General features: G+C 49.5%; 1 pseudogene; it reads right to left on the bottom strand.

Moving 5' to 3' along the window:
• Positions 1-1182: 1182 nt before the first annotated feature.
• Positions 1183-14232, bottom strand: LOC142579131 (adiponectin receptor protein 1 pseudogene; annotated as a pseudogene).
• Between the last annotated feature and the right edge of the window lie 2046 nt (positions 14233-16278).

Here is a 16278-nt window from a genome sequence, read left to right on the forward strand (position 1 = left end):
CTGGCTGCTTGCCTTGCTTTTTTGCTGAATTATTCAGTGACGCAGCAAATATAATCATGAGGAGAATTTATTTATTGAAGAAAACCTTTCTCTGCCCTCTTGCCTGGCAGGCAGGTAATCGCTATGCTTCAATAGACAGTGCGTGTACGCTTGCAATGCATTTATTTAAGCGCTTCACGGTAACTTCGCTTTTCAATTTCAACATGCGTGCTGGAAGGCGACAAAGAATTGAACGAATGAAAGTAAGAAAGAACGACCCATAGAGTTTTCTGATGTTAGCTTCAGTTTCAATGTTCATCGTGTTTTCATATCGGTAGGAAATAACACAGCACTTGGGCTTGACATCTCACTTCAGATATATTAGCGGGAACATTACTTCCTTAAGGATTTCGTCGTACTTCTTCCATAAACCTGTGTGTGCTTTCAGGAGCCAAGAACGTTCGAATGTGGAAAGCTTGAAAGATGTGGTGTGTGCACAATGCAGAATAATAAACTCCATTTTTACTCGGAAAAAACTTTTTATTGAGCGCCACTCGGCGCAGCGAGTAAAAGAGTAAGTAGTGTATATCTACAAGGTCTACCTAGGCCAGAGTATGTGGCAAAAAGTTTTGTTAATTTATTATTTATGCTCTACGATTGATGACATTGTATATACAATGCCGTATGCTCGCTTATATACCCATTTCGGTTATTGAAAATCAATGTAGAGAGAGAGAGAGAGAGAGAGAGAGAGAGAGAGAGTAAGGAGAGGAAAGGCAGGGAAGTCAGCGAGACCGGTTGGCTGCCCTGCACTGGGTGTAAAGGGATATGGGGGTAACAAAAAGAGAGTAAATGGGGGTGAGATTGAACGCTGTTCACACGGGATGATTCGCAGGACTATATATACAAGACGTAATTCCGGCAGATGGCATGTTGACTGGAACACTTGGCACACACCGCTGAGCGTGAATGGCTGGTAGGAGCCATTCAAGTGCATGGTACATGTTTTGGTGTGTCCGTTGGCAGTGGTTAAAATGAGGATCCGTTGTACAGCGGTGTTGTCAAGCGAATGAAATGACGAGTCGTCTGACTTTCTCGGTCGCTACGGGGAAGCGCTCCCACAGGCTGGGCATTTCACACCAGCAGCTCGTCGTGTGCAGCCACACGCACGTGCCCTTCAGAATCTTTTTTTTTTTTTTTGAGGGGGGGGGGGGGTAGGGGGCATGCGTGTATATATGACGTCTGCACACGTCGCAGCTCACGATGTCGTCACGAGCGATGTTACAGCTGCGTGTTTGAATACCACTCGCGGCCCGATGGTTGCGACAGCGAAGGGTCTTATAGGAACGCTGCTCTTCGCGCCTTATTTCAACGCTATCACGTGATACTACATTGCCCGGCCGGTCTTGAGTTGCACCCATGCGTTACGCTCTCGCGCATAGTTGCGTGTACGGGACGTTCTCCTTCTCCTCAGTCTTGTGAGAATTCGTGGTCGAACGTGAGGAACGCCTTCGGGTGTGCCGTCGAATTCCTCGGTCGCCTCCTTGGTCTTGCAGTCGCTGTGACCCGTGACCGACGGGTGGGGGGTGATGCAGCGCCGCGCTTTCAATACTGGCCATCGCAGTTCCGGGCAGGTTGGTTGCGAAAACCTATCGCCTCTCGGGGCTCTTCGATGCCGCGCACGTTGCTGTGGTGTTAGAAGACGTGCGTTCTGCGGCGCTACATCGGAGGCGACCTCGCCTCGCTAGCCAGTCGGGACGGGAAGCCAGGAGGTCCAAGTCTGGAAAGAGATTTAAAAGAACGGATACTGAGCGCCATGTGGCAAGCCAAACTGGAATAAAAGATGCGGATTTGCACTGTGGAAGTATGATTATTTGCCTAGGCACTATAGACCACGTTTAGACGAACAGGTACACAGTCACGTTTCTAAAGGTTGGCATGCCGTGGTGGATCAATGGCTATTGCGTTGTGCTGATGAGCGCGAGGTCGAGAGTTCGATTACTGACCGCGGCAGTGGTACTTGTAGAGGGAGAGGGGAAAAGCGGATAGAAATGCAGAAACGCTTGTTTAACGTACTTTGGGTACACGTTAAAGAACAGCAAGGTGGTCATGCATAACCCGAGGTGGTCGACGACGTTCCTCAGAGAGCAACGTGCACTTTTGCGACGTTAAACCTCGTGAATCAACCTATCTAAAGTTTGATATCTGGGCTATAAAGGCTCCAAGGGCATCATTCACTTAGAGGCCTTTCTTGCAAAAATGCACTTGGCCATTATGTAGAAAAATCTATGGACAATCGAGCTGATAGACTGGCACAGGGTTTATTACCGGCAAAGTATGATCACAGTTTATGTATTTAGGGCAATGCACTTTCAAGTTAGTATCACCTGCAGGGTACTTTGAATTTACACGTAGGAAGAACTAAAAACTCTATGGCAGTACACAGCCGTCGACGAGAAGTCTATAGAGAGAGTGAAACTGTATAAATATGTTATATTGATTTCCACACGACGAAGGAACACTACTGCAGGTCATCGGCAATGACGCAATGAATGTCGCTCTATCTCTGATTCAAGTTGTTTCCGTAACAAGGCAGCAATTCGGTCTAGTTAGCTGGGATTGTTCACTGAAGGCGCTTAACATCGCCAATAGAATACACTTAAACAAATACAGACAAAGTCCCTGTTTGGTTTCTCTCCCTATGTTATTCTTGCTGTTAACTGTCCCTAAGTATGAATGTACTCCCGGTTTAGCATCACATCTTATATTTCGGCATTAAAGCTCGCTATCGAAGTGTTCGACTATTAAAAAAATTAAGCGAGCCAAGTGGTATTTTCCCTAAGCAAATCTGGCAATGTGTGACAACTATCGCCGTTATGTACTTCAGAGTGGATTCGATGACATAATACTCGCTAAAGACAGGTGCCAGCCTGTTGGGCGCACGTAAGGTTGCAGTGCGTTGTATATGTGACGAATGTATTGTAATTAACTTTCGGGCGCCCAATGCACCGTGCTACTATTCCAAGCCGCGCACGCATGGTGACGCTATACTCAGTGCATAAGCCTCCGCCAGCCACACCGCTTAAAGAATCCGCGCTGACGTTTTCCGCGTTGCTGGACAGTCCGGTACGTTGCGCTCACGTTCCTATCGCCGAAGACTGCCACTCTATGCGCCGGGTCAACATTTGGGAACAGCCGATAACGTGTTTTTGTTTGTTTTTTGAATTATGCGCGTATTCTTTGCATAGATAGTTTGTTCGATTTACGGGCTTGGTAACATAGAGCGCATGATACGAGACTATAGTTCCATTCTGCATTCTGCGTTCATTATTATGCACTGGGACTGCGCGTCTTTTCCATCGATAATTTTCTTTTTCCACCCACGTTCACGGCGATCGCGGAATATATTCTTAACAATTCATTGAATTCTCTTCCGGAAGAAATGGGGATCCTGTCGCTCGTCGTTCCGTTTTGTTTTTCATCTTCCATCCGTGTTCGTTTTATAGCTTTAACGTTAACTCCGCCCTCGTCCACGAGCAGTTGTATACACATGTATACTATCTCTGGATCGGCAACGTTTTCTATTCGCAGCCCTAAAAATCGTTTCCTCGAGAATCTCTAATGACATAACGACGTCGTTGTTGAAAACGATACCGCAGTCATTCTTTTTTTTTTTTCGCTCTCTCCACGCTTGACTCTCGATTGCCTTTCTTTCCACCCGCACGCCGGGCCGCACAGGAGCGGCGGTGCTTGGCGTACACACATGTCGCACGCGCCGTCGTACACAACGCGCAGCTCTCGGGAGTGAGAGTGTCGACGCAACTTCCTTCCTGCTTCGCTTCCTCCTAAAACGCCGCAGTCGCGCACATTTCCTCGTGGGTCGCCGTATATACGCCTCGTACGCGCCAGCCTCGAGCCAGCCGACTACACGAGGCGACGACACTCCAATTCGAGTAGCTCCGTTTCCTGGAGGTTCGGATGGCCTCCCCCACCGATACGGGAATTTCACACACGCCCTGACGATGACGCAAGCGTTGTGTAACCGCGGCAGTGCTTCTCTTCCGGCCTCATTTGCTTGCGCGTGCACGCGTTGGTGGCAGCGACGAAGGACGCGAGCTACGGGGATGCGCCTCGATGGTAGCGGAGACCTAAATATAAAATTTTGCGTTGCCGGTACTCCCGAACTGATGTCGCGTCCGAGATAGATAAGGGTCGCGTTACGTTGCACAATTTGGCACCGTTCGCGCATTAATGCGACCGAAGCGCGCGAGCGTGGTATACACGTCGCGGGGTGCCGTTAAACCGTGGAGGCTGAGCTATATGGCGAGTCCGAAGTGCCGGCGAAAGTGGAGAGTGGTGGCAGACCGGAAGTCCAGTCTTTTCTTGGTATCGCATCGGCTATATGCGCATTTGAGGTCACTACGCGTGCGTGCGGCCCGCGTCAGAAATATCGCAATTGCTAAAAAAAAAAAAAAGTGACTCACCCGTACGTTCCACTGATTCCCTAATCAGTTTCTGTTGCTGCCGACATCTATACCACCTTTGTGGTGAATGTCAAAGTAATATTTTCTTGAAGCTACAGTGCCTCCTGCGCGCTGCGCTTGGGCCGCGGATTTCCGCAACATCTACTACGAATACCGGCGCATTGCGGAGATGACGTAGAAAACTATACGGCAGATAATAAAGATGAAGGGAAGTAAATATTTGGGCGTCGAATTCGGTTTGCAACCTGTTTGTTGTTTCGCTGTAATTGGCTAATCGTCATTGCACTCCGAATAAATTATTTTCAAGTAAATATCGTGAGTGGTCCTCCATGAAGATGAGGATCCACGTGAATGAAGTTCCCTGCCAACGCAACTCCCATAACAAGTGACTCGTTCACTTTTATGAATACATGTATGTACTTGCAAGCGCAGTTGGAATCACCTATATATATATATATATATATATATATATATATATATATATGGAGAGAGAGAGAGAGAGAGAGAGCTCCACGAGGGGCTGTCGAATATTGGCCAAAGCCTGCAGAGAGGAAAAACCAGTTAATGAGGACCCCGCTGCGCCCGCTTGAGCAACTTATGGAATTTTACGGCGAGTTAATGTAGCGAAAACTGCGATATAAATTACAGCATAAGCGATGCACCAGAGCGGCGGGGAGCCGCAGTGCACTTGCTCCGGATCGATTTCCGACGGGCTCGAGTTTTTCCGGGTAATTAGGCCCTCGGCGTGAGCCCAGCTTTCGGTAGATTGCTCGTCCGCACCCAAGACCTTCTATAACCAAGTAGCAGCATTCCCCCTAAATCGGCAATTCAAACACGCCGCTGCCGCACCGTAATCACCGTCCTCATCGCCATCGTGATTCGAAATCGGTCCGCCTCGATCCAGTGTGAGAAGTCTGAGCGATTCGAGCTACGCGACGGCACATGAGTGGGCTGATTTTAACAACGAGCTCGGTGCGAAGTCCGCCGCTCGCATCGTGCCGCCTTGGCTCAAAGCGCAAAGGCCTTGTGTCATCTACGTGTTGGAGTTAACCAAACGCGCCCGTATATACCATCGCTCCATGAGGCTATACTCGCCGGCCATACTGCGTGTCGCATCTCTCCACAATGCGACCCTCGCGAAAATTCGTTCAATAGCTTTCGTAGAGAAAGCTTATCGAATGATGTGTAAACTCAACAGGAAATATTTAAGAATGTCAGCAAAGCACGTAATGCGGTAAGATGCAGAGTTTATCTCGAGAATCCGGTTTTCTTTGAAGTGAAACGAATAAACGAAACAAAATTTTCGAGGCTATCGAAGGACATTCTCCTGAATCCGGTATAAACACAAATAAACCCTAGTATGTACGCATGTATGCATGTATGCACGCATGCATGCATGCATGCAATATGGGCACTCGAGGCCTCGACATATCGTAGCACTTGACGAGGCCAGCAGACATTGAAACTGAGGAAGGACATAGGCAAGGTTAACTGCATTTTTTTTTCATCCAACTGCATCATTACCTATATACGAGGTTAAACTTGCGATGACCTTCTTATTTTTGCTAGATAAAAATGGAAGCGAAAGCGGTGACATGAATACCGCGCCAGCCTTATACTGCGAATCTTAAACATAAACCGACAGGTGCCGGAGAGAGCACCAGTATCTGATTTACTCAGCGATGTCTGAAGCCCTCATCAAAAAGCATCGGTGCATTCAATCTCCTAAAAGACGTGTTTTTCTCTTTCTTTTCGCCTTGAGTTCCAAAAATAGCATTTTCGCGCATATATACTGTCCCGTTTGCCTTATCGTTTTCGAATTCAAGGCATGACGTCGCCCTTGACAGCATCGAATCCGGACCGGTGTGCTTGAGCGTTACATAAGAAGCAGATAGTACACGAAAACAGAGAGAGAGAGAGAGAGAGAGAGAGAGAGAGAGAACAAAGTTGTGGGAACGTTAAAGCCGGGGAATTCTTCAAGGCCGGCTCTTCCGTCAGCAATGACGTCACTACGGCTACCGCGCTGTATCTCCCATGACCGGACCGGGCACTCTGCCAGAAGCAGCCAACGTCGCGGTCATTCCCGCGTTTCACCGCCAGGTAAACAACCGCGGAGGCAGGCACGCATTTCGTTTGGGTCCACGGGAATGGCAGAGTTCAGGCCTTCAACCGTGTAACACTAACGCATTGCCATTGGCATCAAAAAAAAAAAAGCGCACTTCCTTGAACTTCGCACGGTTCTAGAAATAGAATAAGGACGCTGACAGCAGAAACTCGGCGTTCAAAAGAAACGAGAATATATAAAGTATACCTGTCCGAGGCGATGCGAGGTCAACGCAAACTTCTTACTCGGTTCATTTATAGCAACCACCTGTCACACTTGAAGGAGCAAACGTCTGCAGCTGGCCGTCCAATTTATATAGCAATAATACGCACGAAAAGTACGAGTTTCACGTAACTAGCCGCTGTTCTGCTTCGCGATTTAGTGAAGCGCAAGAAGGGGGAGGGGCGTCCACGGCTCGTAACGTTAGGTTATAGCCAACTTCGCTATAGCCTCAGTAACATCATGTGAGGCACGGTTCAAATCTATGTCCTGGCTACCGTTTTAAGCAAACTACGAAGCATTTCAGGCTTAACGCAGTAAACGCAGAACGCAAGAACACAAAGAGCGCTATCAAATGGGTATTCCACGCAGCGCTCAAGAGAGCCAGAGAAATCATACGCGACAACTAAGGAGGAGTCGGCAAATATAGCGCGGTAAGGAGACGCACTAAAGCAGGCTAGGTTGGTAGACTTCTGTGAAGCTCTCTCAGCGTTTACAGCTGCGGAGCAAAATGGCGTATCACGGCGAGTGAAAGTGGCTTTTTTTAATGTGAAAAAAAGAAAAACTCGAAACAAATTTATCATGCTGGAAACTCTAAACATGGCTCACAGTCCTCGATTGAATCTGAGTAGCGGGTGACACCAGAGATGTTGCGGTATTCTTGCATAATTCAACATTTTTAAACTTGGAAACTTACTGGGTTGAATTCTTCGTGCGTTTTTTATTGCGTGTGTTTTTTAATAGAATAGAACTAGCCTTGGGGGCAGTGGCTACTACAAGCTGCGACGTCACAACCAGCTCTGGAAACCTGAAGGCTGCCGTGCCACCGGTATCTAACATTTTCGCCACATTTAGGTCGTATCAAACATACTTATGTGATGGAGTGCCTTTATTAGCTCTATCAGTGTGAAAATTTGATTAACAATCTAGCTCGACGTAGCACGTTTCTTTAGCATCTCTGCAGTTGTTTCAGGAACACGAAGAGACGTTTCTTGACTTGAATTTCAGACAAAACGCCACGCCTACATTCCGAAGCCGCAAATAATTTCTTTAACAACCACCTGCTGTGACCAGTTAGTAAACTCGACCCGAAGTAAAGCTTCTTCAGATATCACTTTAAATTTTATATTAAATAAATAAAAAAGCAAACTGCGCGAATGACAAATCCTCGTATTCATTCGCGCCCACCTTTCTTGATATGTCGCAGTCCCCATGCTCACTGTTGTTTACTCATCTGATTTTAATCACGCAGAATACACTGCGGTGGAATACACACAGTATAGCCACTGTCTTGAGAGAAAAAGGGAGACATTGGAAGGACTGTAGAAGGTTGACGATAGAAAAGAATTGTATTGGACTTGCCGCATACGTAAGTTTCCCGGAGCGCGTGACGCAGCCTGCAAGACCCTAATTAGAGTGTACCCGTCAAAATATACTAAAATACGTAACAAAAAGGAGTGAAAGGCAAATTGACGCAAAGCGCCACTTGACCTGGAAGCGGAGAGCATCTATACAGTGGTAACTGCCCTTCGGAGCGTTCTCACTTGCTGGAGACCTTCGTTGCTCAAGGCAGCCGGCTTTATCGTGCTAGGCCGACTCAAAGACAGATGCGCAGGGCTTGGTGCGGGGTGGCAATGGCTAGAAGTTTGCGCGACACTAAGTGGTTTTTCAGAAGCAGGAAACAAAAGCAGGAAAAGGGCACCGTTGCGAGCAAAGCAGGTCTCCCTCGACACCGTCAGCTAGCCCAGACTCGCTGCTGGAGGCCGCTGGTCCACTGTGCTTATACGTGTGGCACAATCGCATAACGGTCGGATAAACGCTGGCTAAGTTGCACACTGCCAAGCTTGCCGAGTTGAACCTCCTCACCAGGTGCCCTTAGTAACCGCGCTGGCCTTGTGCCTCTCGTACACATGCCCTCGGCGACCTTCGCACTCGTTTCACTCAGTTATGTGTTTACATTGCAAGGACAAATGTAACGCTGACATCGGCAGTTCGTGGTACAGATCCTGTAAGTCTGTCTTGAGTAGTTTAAGGTTACAAGCAGTGAGTACGATATCGGAGAATGTTGGTTTGTTATGGTGGTTCGCTGTAGAGCACAAGGACGCGGGTTTGATTGCCTTCCGCAATGACGAATTTGTCCTGGCGCGGGAAGCAAGATCAATCAATCAATCAATCAATCAATCAATCAATCAATCAATCAATCAATCAATCAATCAATCAATCAATCAATCAATCAATCAATCAATCAATCAATCGAGGCCACAGTGTTGCGCGACTGCCGTTTTGAGTCGACAAAATTGGCTGTGTAGCATAATTAGTGTACGGAAATTCACCAGACAAGACACGCTCGCGTTAGCGTCTTTCGTCCATATACGAACGAGTTATCTCCGAGTGCTTCTGGGCACGTCTTTCCTGTTTGCGTTACGTAACCGCGACTATCAAGGGCTAATTCTTTCTTGTTGTTAACACCGTGTCTCCATTTTTTCCTCCTCATATACGGTGAAGTCATGCTCACTTCCTTGAGAACCAACCAGCGGACGAGGGCATTGTTCGGAACAAGTATATGCGTCCTGATCGTGCGCATTCCAGGCAGTTCACCGTATTAATGTTTTCCTGATTTTTTTACGCTACATTTATCCTCTTCTCTTTCGAACTCGTATAAGGTCGCACCCGGTCTTGCGCGTACCCGAAGGCGCATCGCTTCGCTCGTGAAGGAGGCAAGGGCCTGCGCTGCCACGCACGCTTCCGCGTTCGGCTATAAAAGGAAGGAAGGAAGTCTGCGTAGCCGCGCACGAGTGTGTGTGTGTGCGCGCCTGTCCATGGCTTTATAGGCTTGTCGGGAAAGCGGGTCACTCGAGGCATAGTGGAAGAACACAAGCAAAAGAGAAAAGAAAATGGAGGATGAAAAGAAAAAGCAGAAGAAAAGAGTGCGCGAGTTATGAGTGGACAGAGCGCGAGGAAAAAAAACACGCCGAGACAAGCTGCAGTTCTTATCCGTGGTGCAGAGCCATGCTGTATACGTACAGTGGCAGGCTGCGCGGCTTTGAAATTACGAGCCGAGTGTTCGAAAATAGCGGTTTCCGAAGTCCTTGATGTATTGTCAGTCGCCCACCGGCTCTCTGATTTACGCTGGCTGTGCCGTTTCCTGAATGCTCGTTCTCGCTGGGACTACAGCATATCTGCTGAAGGCGATGCTCGTGCGAATTGGGGGGAAGCCGGAGAGCGCTTAATTTGACACCACACCACCACCAACAACAAGTGACGATCACGACCAACGGTAGTAAAGCTGTCGTAAACCAAGCACTCTATACTACAGTCGTTTTTTGCCGGTGCCTTGACTTTGCCTATATATATTGGTGATATACAATGATACCTCGCTAACAAATCTCCCTTTATTCGCGCGTTAAATTCAGATAGTAACGATAAATTCAATTCCGATCGTATCGTATCATATTGTTGTATGCGGACGTCGCACGTCGGGGTTAACGCGCCAACAGGAATGCTGCTGTTGTGGTGCATAACACACGAACGACTGCGAGTTAGAACACAAGTTAGTTATTATTTATTCTTGAGTAAATTTGATGACGGTGTAAATTCGCCTCTGTCGTACCCACTTTCTGGCTGGCCTGCGACCTCCACGATGTTCAGTTGCACTCAAAAATAAATATACATGACTGGCACACTTGGGCATTTCAGAAGCAAACGGCAATACCCACACCTTTCGTCACATGAATGGAACGAATGAGTTTGCTCGATGACGGCACAAGCACCCACAGCTGGGCTTTACTTAATTAAATGATCATAAGCGGCGATTTGCTTTTTTGGAGCTTGAGGAGAATCTATGCCCCGAGGTTATTGTGAAAGCGAACGTCGTAGGGATTACCGTATCTCTGTAAAAGTGTGATTGTATGTCTACGCTCCTTTCTTTCTTTATCTCTACTTTGTTATCACTTTACCTCCCCCTCCCCTCTCTTCCCAGCGTAGGGTAGCAAACCGGATCTTCCCCTCTGGTTAACCTCCCTGCCTTTCCCCTCTCTCTCTCTCTCTCTTGTAGAAGTGTCTCACTACACGACTAACACGTTTGTTGGGACACCCATGTCGCACATTTCTAAAGCTTCTGTATATACGAATAACACGCATAAAGCGCTCCTTCTGAAGTCTTTCTGGCATGCTCGGCTTTCACTGAAAGACATGATAATTACGGTTATTTTTGCTTTGTGAAATTTGTAACCTTGCATCGCTGGTCATCTGTTCTCCCATAAGAGTGGTAAAAAACTCGCAAACGGCTCGATATGCTGGCACTTTTTCGCCAGAAACAGCGGCGTTCATGACAAGAGGCGTAACGACGCTGCGAATGCGACCGACAGTATGTACCGGTCGCTCGCGCTTCTTGTGTAAGTCTCTCATCCGTCGGCAAACCTAATCGACAAGGTTTAAACTTTCAAAGTAATACTGAAGCTGAGAGAGATGCCGTATAATGTAGGACACCGAACTTATTGTAAACACCTGGGGTTCTTTAAGGTGTACGTAAGTACATGTGCACGAACGCATCTGCATCCTGACCCCTATGAAACGCAGTCACCGCGTGCAGGAGTCAAGCCCATGACCCATAGTGCTCAGAAGCACACTAACATGGTGAGCGAGTCATCGAGTTGGATGTACTCCGCGGGAAACGCAGCGCGATTTTGGCCAGCCGTTGGCCAGCCAGCAGTTCGGGTCTTCCTGACGAAAGTCTACCGATAACCTGCGAGGCAAACGACTTATCAGCGCTCGTACTCACAGAAGGCACTTACGGTAAGAGCTATTCGAAAAAAGCAAATTGCTAGCCTACCGTAACACTGGGGCATGCTATCCCCGAAGGCAGCCGGCCAAGGGAGAGCAGCTCTTACAAACGAAGAAAAACTTTTCAGTGTCGACGCCTGTTCATTATTGCTCTACTGTAGTTGTCATTCGCGGCTTTGACGGCCCTCGGTACAATCGTTCATTGAGAGCCTCATTGGTTCGCGTTAAATGCTATAGCGTCAAGTCCACTCAGCCATGAATCGCCGGCCTTGCTTCGGCCGAGGCTGTGCACGGAATCAGGGTCACTAATAATAAGATTTGACGGCATTGCAGACCTTTCCACCACTGCCTTAGTTTGCGAAGGTCGGACACCGCTGGAAGAACCCTGAGCAGACGACCACTCGAGGCCATCATGATAGCGGTTAAACGCTCCATCGCGATTGGTATCACCGTCCTTGGCGCAGGACGGATAAGCAAGGGTTTGTTTCGAATGCATGCGGTTCCTGATAGCGTTACGTCTTTATCACGTAAAACCAGTTCAAAATGGCGATCCCACTAACACAACTCAAAAGCGCTCGGTGTTGCTATTTCTAACGCAACTTTCATGCTCGGACTTCAATGTTAGATAAATGGGCACAAGAAGGCATAAGACAATTAAGAAATGTTTCAGGCAGAACAAAAGTCAATATAACTTAGTTGTAAATGAACTCAAGAAATTATATGTCGCCTAATGGTAATGACAGTGGTATAGGGCTGCCTTTCTGTTTTTTGTACGAGAAAAGTCCATTTACCAAGTATCCAGTGCTCTCACCTGACAAATATAGGTCACTCTTGTTTCATCTTCAGTTGTCGTGGCCTTGCTTCATACAAGCGCCAAGCTCCGAAGCAGAGAATCGGTCTGTCCCATCGGGCACGAACCTTGGGACATTCTGAGAGTGGCGAGCCTGGACAGTCCGTAGTAGTGCGCCAGAGCACCCATGAGAACAAGTACGTGGAAGATCTGGTGGCTCTGGAAGGCCAGGTCGCAGCGTCCAGGAAAGAAGCGCTCAGGAACGCGGCTCGCATAGACGCAGCAGCCGGTCACGTATATGGCCACCATGAGAAGAATGTACACGAAGGAACTCCTGTACATGAGGTCGTTCCAGCCGTGCTGGATGCCGTAGTGCGCCGACGGGAGGACGCCGCACACCAGGGCGAAGCTGAAGAAGATTCCGGCGCGAAGGGCACGATAGCGCGCCTCGCCGAACTTGTGCGACAGGGAGACGCGCATGGTCAGCAGACCGGAAGCGGTCACCAGGAGACCATAGACTAGCCGCTTGAGGGGCTCGCAGAGAAACTGGAAGTAGAGCCACGGATAGAAGGAGCCCAGAATAAGCACCGTGATTCCGAAATAGTCCATCTTGCAGAAGAACTTCCCCACGCTCTCCGAGTGGCAGTTGAACGTGTGATACGTCGTCGAAAGCGTAAGGCACAAGGCCGCCCCGGCGAAGTAGATGCCGAAGGCCAGACAACCGGCCCAGTCCAGGCTGAGAGCATCGGAACGGTAGAAGTGAAATCCAAGTGTTAGGAAGCCTAGAGCACCGAGAAGATGTGTCCAGATGTTTCCGCTTTCCGTGTGCAGGCTGAAGATGGAGCGCGCACACGCGCGCCAGCAGTAAAGGGGAGGCCTGTGGTGCTTCACGAGGTACTCGTTGTTCTTCAGCCACTCCGGCAGTTCCGAGTGAGAAACGAGCCTCAGCCTAGTTCGTTCCTGGCGTTGCGCTTGGCCCAACGTGTAGCGGCCCAAGCTGCACTGAATCTGCTTATCGCTGGTAGAGAGGACCGAATCGGCATCCGTCTCGCTCAGCTCGTCGCTGAAGAAACCGGAACTACCATCCTCTTCCTCGTCACCGTCACACTCGTCGTCCGCGTCTGAACCTCCGTCACTGTCCGGAGGGCACACCTGGATGTCAGGAAGGCCGCTTCGAAGCACGCCTTCCGCCCACTCGAGCACTTTCTCTTCCACCGGAACCTGTTCAGGAAGGTCAGAGAGCACGCCTTCATCTTCCTCTGGAAGCTGGTCTTCAACTTTCGAGTCATCCAGGAGCTGCACCTGCGGTGGGTTCAGGCACCTGACGCGGTGCACGACGCTCTTGACGAGCCCGAACAGTCGCGACACGGGTCCGGCCACGGGTCCGGCCACGAGCGCCGGCTCCTGGAACGCGACGTTGTGGCCGCAGCGCTCGCCGTCGACCTTGCTAGAGACCTTAGACACGGCCTTGCAGTCGTGCGGTGAGAGCCGCGACGTGGCCGTGATGCGGCACCGCAAGTGAACCTCGGGCGCACCGCATCGGCCCTGTCGGACGATGCCGAATTCGACGAACTTGCTGCCATCCGAGGAGAGGTGGATCCTTGGAGAAGAAGATTTCTGTTTCATCCCGGCCGCCTACACACAACAAGTATATGGTCACGCGTCCAGAGGGCCTGTTCTTTACCGCGGGATTAAAAAAAAAGAAGAGCACCAGCGTGGCCACGAACACAGCTCTTGTCTCGGTTGCGCTTTCTTTTCTCACTGAACGAAAAAAACAGGGCCGCTACTTGTTATAGCGGCGGCCAAGAGGAGAGGAGGCGACGGTCCGACGGCCCCCGAGGAAAAGAAAGAAGAAATAGCGTAGAAAGCAGTGGCATAGCGCCGCTACGGTCGTACCGTGTACGCGCATACAGACGGGGAAAGACCTCTCGCATCTCAGGTGAGAGCAGGAGAGAGTGTGGGTGACGCAAAGGTGCCCTCGCCGCCGACGTCACCGACCAGGCCCCACCGCCGAATGCGCGCGACGTGTTTTTCCGCGAGCGTCAGAAGAAAGGGATCGTCATCTGAGAGTCGTCCACCGTTCCGACGCGCTTCGAAACGATTTTGAACCCTCGGGGTTGTGTTTGCGTTCAACTGACGTGCGGTAAAAGTACAGCTGTTGTAATCGATGCATGCGAAACTTGTGTAATAATAAATTAACAAAATTAGGGCGAGATAGCCATCGCTGTGGCTTCATTCTCTCTTTATTTTTCTATCCTCTCTTTCTCCTTTGCCGCAGTTACACGGCACAATACACCAACAGACGTACAGGAAAGCCGTAAGCAAAACGTTAAGCGTCTCGTCTATCAGTCGGTGTACATGTTCCTTGCGTCCTTGAAGCGTTGTTATTCCGCGCCTTGCATTGCCGACATGTATGCTTTCGGGCTATTCAGTAGGCGCAAACAAGAATCGCATGAAGCTACGAGCAGCACAAATTTTGCACGAACATGTTAAAAGCAAGAAAATCGAAATTTTCTGTGGCAGGACTGCGAAAAGCCAATATGCATGGATCACATATTCGTGTTCAATTAAATGGTGTTAAGCGTGTGGAACTTAAACGAGCAGAAGTACGGTCCCTAGGTGCATTCGAGACAAGTTCGTAGTGGCCCCTGTGCCCCGAAACGTCCATCCCGTCCACAACGAGGGCAGACGCAAGGCCAGAGCAGCAGCCGTCCTCAAACAGATCAAGCAACACGACATTAGAGCAAGCTTCGTCGACGCCGCGGAATACAGTGACGGGAAGACCTTTGCCGTCGTTGGGGTCGACTCGAGCGGGAAGATTTCCAATAGCGCCTCGATTCGCGCTTCAGACCCCGGAGTCGCCGAGCAAGTCGCCATCGCCCTCGCCCTGCTAGAAGGTCGTGGGTCCGAAATCTATAGTGATTCGAAAACGGCAGTTAGGGCTTTTCAGAAGGGTTGCATCGCCAAGAAAGCAGCTCGAGTCCACATGCTCTCACAAACCATTCAATTCACTGGTTTCCCGCTCACGTAGGATCGGTCGAGGGTGCTCCCACGAACCTCAATGAGTCTGCCCATGAGGCTGCGCGTGACCTCCCCGACCGCGCTTCTTCTATAAGGAGCACTGACTCCCCTCCTCTCTACGGTCACAGGGACGCTCCCGCTACTCACAACGAGATTATTAAATATTTCTACATGTCCAGAAGGGTCTTTCCACCCCCTCACTCCAGGTTGAATAGGGCGCAAGCCGTTTCGCTTAGGCTTCTACACGACAGCACATATCCGTGTCTGTCCGCTCTCCACGAGGCTTACCCCGACGTGTATCGCGACGATGCCTGCCCCTCCTGCGGCCAGACCTCCACTCTACCTCACATGCTCTGGGAGTGCGGGTCGACATACCCCAAGTTCATCAAGGAGGAGTGGGACTCGCTTCTGCGTAGCCCCGCTCTAGAAAAGCAAATCCTGGCCGTCCGGCGTGCCCACGACCGGCCGGTGGGCTAGATCTGCCGGTCCCGACGTGGGACTAGCCGGGTGCGCGACGAGTTCGCGTCCTCGCCGAATTTGCAATAAAGTTTATTCACTCACTCACTCAAGTACGAAAGCGAACGCCGTAATGAAGTGTCTTCAGCCCTGCATTGTTTAATGAACTAATGACGTCGTAACCACAGCGTCTTCCATCAAATACCCAATGCTCGATATACGCAGATGATATATAGATTTTGGCTTAGGCATCTCCGGTTAAAGCTATTCAACATTCATAGAGTTCGGGTGGACAGAAGTGAAGGATTTTCTTCTTGAGTCTTGCATGAGCCCCTCCTCTGAAAAGCCCGCGATGCTGCCTTTTGTTGTGAACGGCTTAAAAGATTTCAAGTTATACATATTGACAACCAGCCTTTGGAAATCGTCAGAAGGCATCGCTTTCA

Source organism: Dermacentor variabilis, chromosome 4 (genome assembly GCF_050947875.1).
Source record: "Dermacentor variabilis isolate Ectoservices chromosome 4, ASM5094787v1, whole genome shotgun sequence".
In the NCBI taxonomy this organism is placed as follows: Eukaryota; Metazoa; Arthropoda; class Arachnida; order Ixodida; family Ixodidae; genus Dermacentor; species Dermacentor variabilis.